Here is a 13,211-nt window from a genome sequence, read left to right as displayed (position 1 = left end):
CAATCGTCACATCTCAGCTGATGTGTGGTAACTTGCCAAGTTGCAGTAGCCTAAACGCTTCTGATTGTGTTTCAGCACACCATTTGTTAATCCATTTCCTGACTGCTCTTACCAAAATGTATTTATATTTGTAGGTTAAATAAACAATCCTTCACTTTGGCTTTTCTTCTATGAACTGAACAATACAATTATTTGAAAAGTTAATTTTAACATCTTTCTAGAAAACCAATTAAAGGAACTGAAAGCACTAAAAGTGTTTGTGGAGAAAGCATTCGAACGGTTAATGTGAATTTTGTATGGCCTTTTTTTTTTTTGTTTGTTTGTTTCAGCTCAGTCCTGCCCCAAGCCTCTGAAATTGTAGGCATGTTCAAGCAGAACAACTGTTTTCTATTTTAGTTCAACATGTTAATCCATTCCATTCTGTGTCATTTTGTTAGAGGGTGCCTTCATGTTGCACACACTGCAAACAGCACAGATGTGCTAGGATAAAAAAGCTCTACTATATTTCAGATGTATCTTTATGAAATGCCATTGCATGCTGAGAAGCAAATTCATGCTTCCATTAGAAACAAACACAGCAAAAAGGAAATAAAATAAATCCAAACCATCTTCTGCTAAATTTGCATCTGCAAATATTAGATTTGAGAAAAACCATTTTCCTAGGTTCTCAAATGATAGCTATGGGAAATACAGAGTCAAAATATTTAGGTAGGAAAACTAGCCCTTAAATTTCAGTCTTCTGCACAATATAATTGTTATCATACTGCTTTTTTTTTTTTTTCCAGGAAAACTTTAAATCTCTGACAATTAATTTGTAGAGATTTTCCTCTCCATTTTCTCCACATGTCACATCCTCTCAGTATTTTGGATATCATGATTAACTCTTTCCTTACAGAGGTCACCATCTTTTAATATAGTGTCAGTCCAATGAAAAAGCACACAGGAAACTGAACCCCTCCCTTCTCTTTTTTCCTGTCCTTCCCCCCCCTTAGAATTCATGAATTCGTCTTTATTCTAGAAGTCCATTTAATCTGAATTCCCTTTATTCTAGAGTGGGAAATCATGTCAAGATTAGTGGGTTTTCTGGTACAGCCTAGTTACAATATGCAATTTAAAAAAATCATCTCTTTATGTTTCTGAGATAGGTTTTTAAAAATTTCCTTTAACGTAAAGAAAAAGCTTTTTGATCAGTTTATAATCAGATCAGAAATAATACTTTCTTACAGAATTTAACAGATTGCTGGTAGACAGAGAGCACTTGACATCATAAAGCTGTGTCATGTTTTCACTGTGCTTCCTGTATTGCAGCCAGCCTCCATCTGCTATCTCCTTTCATGTTATAAGTTCCTAGGGCAGAGGTTTGCCCTTTTGTTGGCTATATATATCACAGAATGAAACGGAGACTCACTTCTGGAAAAACAGTACTTAATAGCTGTGATGGCGCAAAGTAGCAAAACAGTGTCGCTCAGTTTTTAGAAATGGAGCAATGCACTGTTGCCTGAGGAAGAGACAACAATTACACTGGTCTGCAACTGAAACTGGTAACACTGGCTCCCATGACACAAGTACAATTATTCTTCTTACTAGCAACAGCATAGTGTTCTTGAATAATGCCCTCAACTGAAAGTCGCTGAGCATTTCATGCTGTTTTTTTTTCCTGTTCTAGCAGTATTTGAGTGAGTTAATTTTAAGTATTAGATAAGGAACCTTACATGGGATTCAGTCTGAGATTAATGTACCTAAATAAGTCACCTCTGTGTACGTACCTGCAGGGTGTACTAGATGTCTAAGGTGCATCTGTAGTCAATGGAGAGCTAGGGCTTGATACCTAAATAAAGGAAAGAAGAGCCATTAGAGATGCTGTGAAGTATCCAGAATATCTGCATGGATCCAGTAAATATGACAAAAGGACTAAGGGAGGCCTTAGAATTTCTGCAAGTCACATGGAACACCTTTAGATGTTTAGGCCAACAAAATGAGCATCTAGTCAACAGTCAGTGGAGCCCAGAACAAGCTTTAGGTAACCATGAGGGGTGTTCACACAGATACTTAGTGCTATTTGAGCTACCAAAGAGCTACCCTGATGGCCTACAGCCACTTCTCCAGAATGATACCCGTCTTCCCCAAGTCCTGTATCATGTTTGTCAGTCATGACTCTTAAACACCTTGTGACATATGAAATAATGTGTCTGCTGATGGGCAACTAAGTCAAGATGTCAGTATCTACTCAGCTAGATGGTGCTTTCTAAGCTCCTTTGATTATGCTGATAAGATTTTTGTTCGTTGTAATGAGAGTTTAAGGAAGCAGCATGCTTGTATGTACCTACCTTTTGGAAGGATTCATTACATCTATGTAGATCCCTAGTGTCGTTTAGGCTCTGTGGGATATTTCCTCTGTTCTCTTGTTGCCAGTGTAGAAGCCTGTGTCTTCTTCAAGCATTGTGTCATATTTACCAGCCATATGCAGATGTTTTGAATAGCTGAAAGTAGCGTATTTGCACTAGATGTCTTTCTTAACATCAAGCTGAATCCCAGCCATTATCTCCATTTTTTACACAGGGTAAAGAGAAAAATGTTTCCCAGGATAGCCCCAAAATGTTGCTATCAGAAATTGAATTTTCAGTTCCTGTCAGGTCTCAGTGACAAAACGACTGGAGGGGGTGGTTAACCTTTTAACAGAAAGGGTAACATCAGTTAACTTAACATGAGAAGTTAGCAACTTATCAGTCCAAGCTATTCATGAGCCAAGTCCCTGACTTTTTTCATAACACCTCTGTGCTCTTGTTTTGTTACATACTTATTCCCTCTCTCATGGCACATACTTAACGCTGTCAGTACTTTTGGCACTTGCTGTATAAGAACACTGGAGAATTACCTTGTCTTACCTTGTATATGAAGAATTCCAAACATGATAATACTAAAATGAATAACACATTTAAAATATTAAAACTACAAATAAATTGTGTGCTCTGTGTAGAGTTTGTGCTTTGTTTAGTTTTTCTAACTACTGCAGCCTTGTCAACAACTCCTCTCCTTGGAAATTTATTTTTGCTCATTTTGCAGTGTCTAAGACATGAAATACAAAGAGTCCATTGGCAGAATTTTGCAAAATTATGCTTTTTTACTGAAGGCTGATATGCACTGTATAGCACTATATAATGGCTTCAGATACTATTAACTACTGACTGTGCTTGATTCTGAAAAACCTGCCCCCAGAACTTGCCTGCCATTATGGGATTTGCTATTCTAGGTGTTTCTGGACATATATTCCCAGTGAAAATGCCTATGTAGGTGTCTGATAACAGAGTTCAGATACTAGATGTTTTATACAATCTCCATCCTACTTATAATGTTGGAAGTTGTCTAAGTTTAAACTCTGAGTTTTGTAGTCAGTGAAATGAATCAAGTGTCTGCAGGGAGAGATTCATCTTTTCTGAACCACCAGATTTAAGACGAGATGATTACCCTCTGGAGATACCTCATTCATTCCCTTGATACATATAGGGCTTAAAGTTACTCTTTTTAAAGTAGTCAACTAACTTTCAGGTGACTGAAGTTGATGATATTAATCTTCCCTTTTGTAATTGGAAAGCTCACAGCTGAGAATGTGCTAACAAGCTCTCAGGCTTTTCATCAAAGCTGCACTGACACTGCTCAGATTTAGCTTGCAGATGGTAGATGTTTCTACTGGTCTTTTGGTATTTTCTCCAAAGCAGCATCACAGGAAATTATTAAAGTTTGTCCATTATTCAGCTATGAGAATCCATAACAAAGCTGCTTAGAACAGCTTAAATGTGTTCTGGAAAGAGAATTGAATTTGATTATTCAGCACTCACCGAGACTATCACACCAGGTAAAATTGAGAAGTGTCTGTTTAATTTGTAACTGATATCTCTGTTCCTTTGAAATTCCTTATTATTTTACTTGAGTTTGCTGTGAGGTCAGCATGGGCAGAAGAAGTGTGTGTTGATAATGCTATTTGTGAGCTGATTTAGCTGTGGCTGGGAGGCATGTGGGGGGCGCATTTAGTTTTAGCAGAAAGAACCTGCTGAGGGAAAATTTCGCACAATAGTGGGAGATGACTGTGCCTGGTTTCTGTTTGCCTTTTAACTGGCGTTTCAGGAGTGCAGTGACCTGGAGTGTTGCGAATAGGAGCCACAAACACAGACTCAGCATTTAACTTCTTTGGTAATTGGGCAAGCAATAGTGGTCCCTAATGTTCAGCAAAACCCAAAATGATGAACTTTAATTTTCTATCTATGTTTTTGTTGCGCAGGGGGGCTTTGAGTTTCTGCAGTAGGCTTTGAGATGTGTTGTTTGCATGACGAGAATGCAGGAAGCTGAGGCAATAATCTTTAAGAGGACTAGAAAGCATAGTGCACAGAAATGAAAGGCATGGTTTAGCACCATCCAACTGATAGCAGGTTGGATGGTTTATAAATAAGTTCCACTATTTTACTCCTGGATTTTGCACAGAAGAAAGCTATAACTTAAATGCCAAAGAAGTTGAGTAGCTGAAGTTCAACACTGATAATACAGCTTTCCATTGCCAAACTTTTCAGCAACTCAAACATCTGTATTATGGAAAATCAATTTGCAATAGGGAAGACTGCTTAAATTAGAGGCAAATTCACGCCATTTATAAATTTATGACTTAATTGTGAAATAAAAAAAAATTTATCCACTTAAACATGTTTGCTTTTCTGCAGGAAGTAACATCTGCAAATTAGAGCCAAGCTTGGATTCTCATATTCAGTGAATCTAAATTGCGTTGCTTATTTATATAAAATGAAAGATCCCCGAGGTAGTAAACATGTTCCCTTCCAGGCTCTTGTTTGCTGTATTTATTTTTCTTATGTTTTCCATAACAACCGGTTGCCTTAGAATGACTTCTGAGGTGACTAGTATGACTGCCAAATCAAACGGATTGATATTGTATAAGAGGAACAGAAAGGGAAATCTGAGACCACAGATGTTGGGCAAACTCATACATTAATATGATGGAAAGATTTGCATCCCCAGAGAATGGATGAAAATTTTCTTAAATCTTTTAAAATGCAAAATCTGTCACAGACATTCCTTTTGATCAAAAGACAGAATTTGCAGTATCTGCAGAGGTGTATTTTGTCCATGCTTCCCAGTAGGAGTGAATTGATCCAGGTCACACAGTCTACAGTTACCCAAGATGTATGTTACCCAAGATGTATGAGATACTCCACATGTAAGTGCTGTTTGCTTCCTGCATTGTCAGCAGTAGTAAAGCTGAGAGTGTTGAACATGCACAGCTGGCCTAGAGCAGAAAGCTGCTAATCTTTTTTAATATATTTCAGCTCTTGACAGAGTGCTTATCGGGAATATAATGCTGATCATCTCAGCTCCCCTTATGGCAAGCCCAAAAAGTACTAACATTGTTCTACTAGTTCACCTAGTTCTCTAGTTCACCTTAAGCACAGTCTAACAGGTGTAGGCTTAGTGGGGAGCTAATGGGTCTGTAAACCCAAAGTAGGATTTGCCTCTGATTCTTTAGCCATGTGGGCAGTGAAGCCCTTTCCTTGAGGGTGGGGGGCAGAAGGAGTATATGTCCATGAAATATCCTTGTATAACGTATTAATTATCTTTTTGAAGAAAACGCGGCTATGTTTTCTTTTGTATGCCTGTAATCTCACTGAAATTGCCTTCCAATCCCATGAAAAATGCTCCCTGCCTCTGCCTGTTAGCTGAAAGTCAGACATCTTTCAGCTTCGTTGAATCATAAGTAAGTTCCAAAGGCTAACTGCTGAAAAACCCCTGCCATGCATCCAGGCAAACACACCACAGTGGCCATTGGCTTAGCAGATTTCAGCTGCTGGTGAAAAGTATGAGAACAGCAATCGCTTTTAACCATGCAGGAATTATAGATCAAACCCGTTATCTAGAGCAGCATTAAAAAATGGTGTGCTGAAAGAAATATGGGCTGTCCGAGTTTTTAAAGAACTTTATTATACTGCCACATGGAATGCAGCAATACTGACATTGCTCAGTGGAAGCAGATGAGTTACTGGGGACACAGACCTGGTACTCTCTTCTCTGATCCTGTACAATGAAGGAAAATTAATATTTGTTCCAGTACACAATCTTAGAAATACTTTATTTTTCTCTAAGCAAACAAAGTCACCCAATCTCCCCAATCTTCCCCAAGACAACCCCCACAAACCCCTCATTTAACACTTGAATGTACTCCAATTTAAAGCATTAAAGCCTGTCTGCATGTTGTGAAAAGAATTTACCACTGCTCATGTCTGCTGGCATTTAATTCTCCCAGGCAGTTACCTTTTGGATTTTACACTTTAAGCCTATCACTGCGAGAATTCCATCATATTTGTGCTTCCCTATTTCTGAGTTTTAACTCTGGAGAAAAGGATTGAATATGGAGATCTTTTATGAACACTATGCAGGAGCATCTCTTGTAAATAGTATTGCAATATAAATTGAAAGCATAGGAAATATGAGTTTGGGATGCTGATGAGAGGATGAAGAGGAAGGGGAGTGTATGAGCAGTCTCTTTCAGAGCTCTTCCATTTGCTCCACTGCCTCTTATCTTTCCCTGATGGTGTGTCAGTGCTAAGTCAAACAGCTTAGCTTAAATTGAATGGAAGCATCATAAAGGCCTTTTGAGGCATTCTTTGTCTGCTGGTTGCTTGAATTGCTCTGAACTTGTTGGCCACACTATATATCAGACACTCAGGCTTGCTTCTGATCTGTGAGTCTTTGACGTCCTTCTCCTGAAGGGTTTGTAGTCCTCAGGATGCAGAGAGGCCTCGAGGTGATTTAGGAAGTTGGGCAGAATGGAGGATCTGCAGGTCAGGTTTCAATTTCAGACATAAGGGAAATACTCTCTGAAGGAAATGCCTCCAGTGATATTATCTGGTCTTATAACCTTATATTCAACTAAAACTTGGTTTGCTTATGGCCTCTGACAATCATATCTAAAGTACATCACGTGCTTTGTAATCCTGGAAAACAGCATTCAGGTGGGTGCTTTTCAGAAACACACTTGTATCTTTTAAAACTTTTCCCCTATGGCTGGTTTTCAGGATAAGTTGATCTCATGTGACTGCAACTCATCACATTTTGTCCTCCCATTCTCTCATTTGCTGAAGTAGTCAGAGATGTCTCTGGGATATAGTTAGTTCCTTCCTGTTACAGTTCATGATAATTCTTCATGTGAATATGCTGTGAGGCTTTGGAAATACTTCCTGTGTGTCTCACTTTCTCTTGTCCTTCTTTCCATTTCTTTATCCATACTCTAAACTTTTTCTCTAAAGTTTTTCTGTACATTTCAAAGAATGAAATGTACACTCAGACTAGGAACTCCAGCAAATAAAGGATAAGCAATAGACTAGTGATCAGTCCAGGCTAAGCAACTACGTATTTTTATGCTGTTCTTGTAGAATAGGGGTTTGATCTTAGTAGTCTGTTCTGTTCTGTGATTTGCTAATAGCTATCCAGAAGAGTGATGCAAAGAGGCACCAGATCTTACCCTACTCTATAGGAAATAAATAAAATAATGATGAACATACTGTAACTACTGAACAGAAATATGTGAATGGAATGAATGGGCAGAAATGATCATATTTCCTTTTAAATTCATCTGGTCTGGAAAACTGTTTGCTTTCCTTTGCAGAAGAGAAAGGTGGCCTCAATATTATGGCAGATGCAACAAAATTGCCAATCCATTGCCCCTTTTTGCAAAAATATAACTCGTGCATTGCCCGGGAGTCATTTCCATGCTGTTTATGCCAGTGTATTGGCAGTGTATGCAAACGGAGTTTTCCAGTACAGTGCAAACTGATGCAGACTGCTTCTGTAGGTTGGAATAGTCTGAACATGTGCAATACATCCACTGATTATGCCATGAACATGCCAGATTTCTATATGATAATAAACATCACAATGATAGATGAGGAAAAAAACTCCTCTACCAGGTATGTGCATTAATCATTGCCCAGTCAAACTTCTTTTTAGTCAGTTTGTCTCCTCTCCATTCTCTGGGGTGCATATTATGTGGAATAAAGAGTCTGCCAAAGTAAGACTCCTTGACATGTCCTTTAAAGTTCCTTGTGGGCATTTATAGACTTTAAGGAAGCAAATTATACAGCTATCTGCTAGCCAACAGGTTGTGAGGAGAAGAGTGCTTCAGATAAGTGACATAACTGAGCAGACACATCTGTTGCATTTCAGGGTTTATATACCCCTCAGAGTGGGATGTGGCTCTCTGAAATGGCAGTGGCAATATCAGTTTTGTCGGGAGTTCAGTTATATATATACATTTTTATATATCGGCCTGTATGCTTTATTGCATTTAGTACTCTTAAGTTGTTTAATTTTTTAAGAGATTGGAAGGAATAGAATAAGATAAAGGAATAGCTGCTATTTCTGACAACCCATCTTCACCCAGTTCCCACAAGAAAGCAGCAGGTGAATTGTTGACACTTTACTAACATAAACACCTTCCTTGCAACCGCTGGAGAATATTGTATGGACTGAATGGATTTTCTGACAGCAGGCGTGCAAACCATATGTTAGAAACTTACTGTTTCAAGTAATGTCACAAGTGATTATTATTTGTATCAGTAATGGTTATTTACAAAGCCCCTATAAGGAAGCATGCAGAATAAGCTGCTTTGCCTTGTTTGCTCCTTCTCCATTCAGCATTCCTATTTTTTTCACGGGAGGAATCGGGACACTTAACCCACAGTTGACAGATATTTTTTACCAAAGGACCAGCATCCTATTCAGAAACAGCTGCATACCTACTTTGACCACTGTCTTAAGTTACTGCTCTCTGAGGACACAAACCTACTCAAAACCAAGGCACAGATCCAAGCAAAGTCCAGCACTGTTAACACCCTTTCTAGTGTTGTTTTGTTAAAGAAAATTTAGCTGCATGTTTGCAGGTTGTACTTTGGCAAGTCTCTGTGGCAGTAGTCTGTCTCTACTATAGGCAACAGAAGTTTGACCACTACCCATGCTGTGAACCCTCAGTTTTACACTAAGGGACCAAACCAGTCCAAGCTCTAGGGCTTCCTGGAGAAGAGAGAATCCTTGTGTGCATGGTTCTGTGAAATTACTCTTCTAGATGTAGTCTGACGGAGGAGGTGTAAGTGAGGCTTAATTACCTGTTGAGCAAGAAGTACTAGGAGCTGGCTCATCTTCAGCTACCACCAGCTGTGAGGATTGTGGGGCTCAATGAACAGACACTGTCTTCTCAAACCTGTTCTCCACCACGCAGTAAAGACACAGACCAATTTAAGGGAGTGGTAGCTAGTTCAGTCGAGAAATACCCATACCAACAGCATGGAAACAACCAGCTTAAGCCTCCTGGCTCAGGAATGAGATATAGTAAAGATCTATTCACTGTCATTCACTAGCAGGCAGAAGAGTTGCAGATCAGACTATTTCTGGGAGCATGGCCACGTTCAGAGCTCAGTGGAACTAGAAACCATCACTTTGACAGCAGGCCAGCAAAGGGAAAGGAAAGAATGATAAGGCTAAGTTGGAAAGAAACACTGCATGAATGTGAAGAAGCAGTAACAATGTTGTAGAGGGTAGAAAGAAATGGGAGACTTTTCCATCATACTCTATTTCTTGCCCCAATTCAGCGTATTATAACATGCATGAAAAACTATTACCTTGCAATGACTGTTGCTAATTGAAATCTGTAATCCCATTACAAATGCATCTGGACACATTTAATCAAACCATATCCTGTTGTGCAAATTGAGATCCGCGTTCATAGCTCATTTCTAAACAAATTACACACAGTGTGACAGTCCAGGCACTGAATTAGGCATCTAGTAACAAATGCTGCCAGCTCCCTCAGGTTAGCTGAGAAACTGGGTTGCTGCTGTTTGCAAATTCTAAGGCATAGCAGGATAGCTCATTTTCCAGCCTCCCTTGGATTTCCAGTCAGGCTACCTCATGGGGATATTTTGTCTTCTGTGGTATTCTACTGGTGGAGAGAGAAGCTTAAATATACTTTCTTTAAGTCTTTCTTGAAAACTGGCAGACTTTTTCATTAAAACTGAAGGCAAGGCTGCTCAACTAGAACATCTCCTAGTCTGCTGACCATTATTTTGCAGACCTGAAAACTGAACTGAAAATAAATATGTTTTTAATGTATTCTGATAAATGTACAGAATAGCTTCTCCTACTTGCTTTCCTATGCTAAGTTCCACCATTCCACCTTTTGGTATAATATCTGCTTTTGTCCATTACAGATTTTGTAAGGAAGACATTGTAAAATTCAAGATTAAGACTACCTACTGCCTGCTTATCAGCTCTTTCACCTTTTCCTGCTACATACTCACCTGAAACCAATACCTCCACCTTCCTCTACTTTTTAAAATGACCACACAAATACAGTCATTTTGCTTGAAAGGTATTCTGTTTTCATAATGTCATAATGTTGGACTCTGGGTGGCAGCACCTGTGAGTGGATATTAGATGTTTGTGCTAAACTAGTGATTTGAAGCCTGTCTCAATCAATAACCATTGTATACAAGTCTTCCTTAAAGCACTTATTCTTTGCTCTTCTTACTTTTTATTTTCGTCCTATAAAACCTAGTAATGTGCTTAATGTATGAATGATGGAAGATCTCTTAGTGGCATGTTAACAGATCTTTCATGATGGTTCAGAGCAGCCTCTTTTACTTGAGTCACAGATGACGGAGAGCAGCACAGGACATTAAGCCATCCTTGTTTGAAACAGAATGGACAATGCTTGGATAGAAATGTGTATTTTTACTGCTGTCACAGAAAATAACATCTCTCTGCTTTGGCTCTTCAGCAGTTGTTTATGCCTTGTCAGGATTATAAAAGGCTGGGGGCATATAGAATCATGGAATAGTTTGGGTTGGAAGGGAGCTTTAAGGATCATCCAACCTCCTGCAATGAGCAGGGACATCTTCAAAGATCAGGTTGCCCAGAAGCACATCCAGCCTGGCCTTGAATGTCTCCAGGGATGATGCATCCACCACATCTCTGGGCTACCTGTTCCAGTACTTTTCCACCTTCATTGTACAATGCAAGTATTTTCCAACACAAAAAATAATAATCAGGGGCATTTCTAGCTGTCCCTGTTTAAGTGTACTGAAAGTGAAGCAGGGTCATCCATAGTCTATGCCAACAGTCATGTGCTGATGTCAGATTGGGCAGATTATTGATCTCCTCTAAGAAGGAGCCTTAGGGAGTATGTAAAGGCGTAAGGTGATTGGCACTACAGAAACAGATCTTGTTGCATACTTATTCTTTCCTCCCAGTATGCAAAGCTTTTTCTGGGGTGGGAAGAAAGTCTCCATTTCTTCCTAGCTATTACCATGTATCTGGCTAATTTGGTGTAGAACTAAGTCTGACTAGTAAAAAGTGTTCTCATGTATCAGCAGCTACAAAAAAAAAACAACAAACACAAAACCCAGAAACATTTTTAAAGACACATGGTGAAACTAGAACAGTAGCAATGAATTGTATTTGTTCTATGTGACCTTCCCTTTCTGCCTGCAGTGGCTTGACACCAGCCAGCATCTGAGCCCTTATCCAGTCACTCACTCACTCTTCTCTACGATCTGGGATAACATTAGAAGTGTGAGCATAACAGCAGAGAAAAAGGGTTACATATTAGAGATGTATTATTCCAAAAATTATTTTACATCTATGACGAAAAACACTGATGTAGTACAATCAGGAAATAACAAGAATGGGGCTGCCCCACAAGAGAAAACAAGTGAGAAGCAACAGTGCAAAGATCTGTGCCTCTTCTGACAGAGGCATAGGCCTGAGAAGGGAAAGAATGGGTACAATTAGAAATGCTATTTACAGTCTAGTGATGATCTGAGATATGCAAAGTAGCCAGCCAAAACAAGCCAGGAACAGAACTGAGCACAAACATACCTGTAACATAATTCAGGCAAGGAGCTTAACTGTGGTTCCTGGAAGAAATGGGGCATAGGTGAAGGTCAAAGCAATTAAAACCTGTTGATGTACTGAGGGCCATTACAATCAATTTTTTAATTCAGACTGCTAGCCTACTAAAACTTTAACTGGAATAAAAATACATTCTTAGCTTCATTTATGTGATACGTTGCTTTTTGCCCATAACAGAATTTGAGTCTTACAGCATCTCTTTTAATCCAGCAGCTACAGCTCTAGCGATAGCCCTGTTGCCAAAGAGCAAATGTATGGACAAGCCTGTGCTCTGATATAGTATAAATATGACCACTCTCACTACCTGGGTGAATTTCCTTTTAGGCTGTTTCCAGTGATACAGTGTAGTAATTAAATTGCTTCTTTAGAGCATTTGTGCAGATACTGCCTTAGGCCTGCACAGCTGGATTCCTGGGTGCAATGAGCACAGCCCCCAAATAGTTTTTCTGTTGTAATCTGGTGTTACACTCTGGCGCTACAGTACTATACAGCACTACTGGCACTCAGGAAAGGAAAAATAAAAAGGAAAAGAAATGTAGACCAAATCCTTATCCATGCATATACATTCACACACACAGAGCCACATGAATCAAAACAGAGGATTAAATTTACTTGCTTGATGTCCCAGAATGGGCAGTGAGAAGGGAATGAGGTTGGTATGTGAACAGTCTGTTAAACTTTGATTACTCTCAGCTAACACTCCTGCTCATCTACCTCCACATCTATGTAAAGAGAAAGTTACTCTCTGTAACCTATAAAACATGAAATATATTATCTGATAAAATTTGTATTTATTACTAAAAAATTCGTGTCTCAGGAGAAAGCTTTGATTTCATTAATACCAAACAGGCAAGAGCTTGAAAATAGCACAGATACTTTTTTTTTCCAGCTGTTAACATCTGTTTAGAGTTTCTGTTGTGATACTTTTGCTTCTGTGATTAGCGCATAGCTGGGTATGCATAGATTTACAGACTAGAATCCACAGGATTTGTATGCAGGAAGAACAACGGAATGTACCACATACCTATGTTTGTTCAGTCTTATGCTCCAGGTAATAAGCAAACAATCTGAGGAACTTTTCAATATCACGTAGCTGAATGCTGCAGTGTCATGTTTGATTGTTCTGTAACATCTTTACTGTAATCATTAATGGTATGTCCAGTGAGGCTGTGCAATTTTATATGATTTATTTTGTACATGGAGCACAGCACATACACATTATTCTTCCATCTGAATATATACAGTATTGA

The 13,211-nt window shown here is 39.0% G+C and overlaps 1 long non-coding RNA gene across 1 annotated transcript; it reads left to right on the top strand.

Annotated features, from left to right (window-relative positions):
• Positions 1-5,660: 5,660 nt before the first annotated feature.
• Positions 5,661-10,467, top strand: LOC130599960 (uncharacterized). Its single transcript, XR_008972337.1, has 2 exons — positions 5,661-5,755; positions 10,260-10,467. It is a non-coding gene; the product is annotated as an uncharacterized LOC130599960 (long non-coding RNA).
• The last annotated feature ends 2,744 nt before the right edge of the window (positions 10,468-13,211 follow it).

This window comes from Pezoporus wallicus, unplaced genomic scaffold, assembly GCF_028554395.1.
Source record: "Pezoporus wallicus isolate ANWC-B61680 ecotype Strahan unplaced genomic scaffold, APGP_CSIRO_Pwel_v1 contig_747, whole genome shotgun sequence".
NCBI classification, from domain to species: domain Eukaryota; kingdom Metazoa; phylum Chordata; class Aves; order Psittaciformes; family Psittacidae; genus Pezoporus; species Pezoporus wallicus.
Note: the sequence above shows the minus strand (reverse complement) of the source record. Positions and strands in the feature narration are given on the sequence as shown.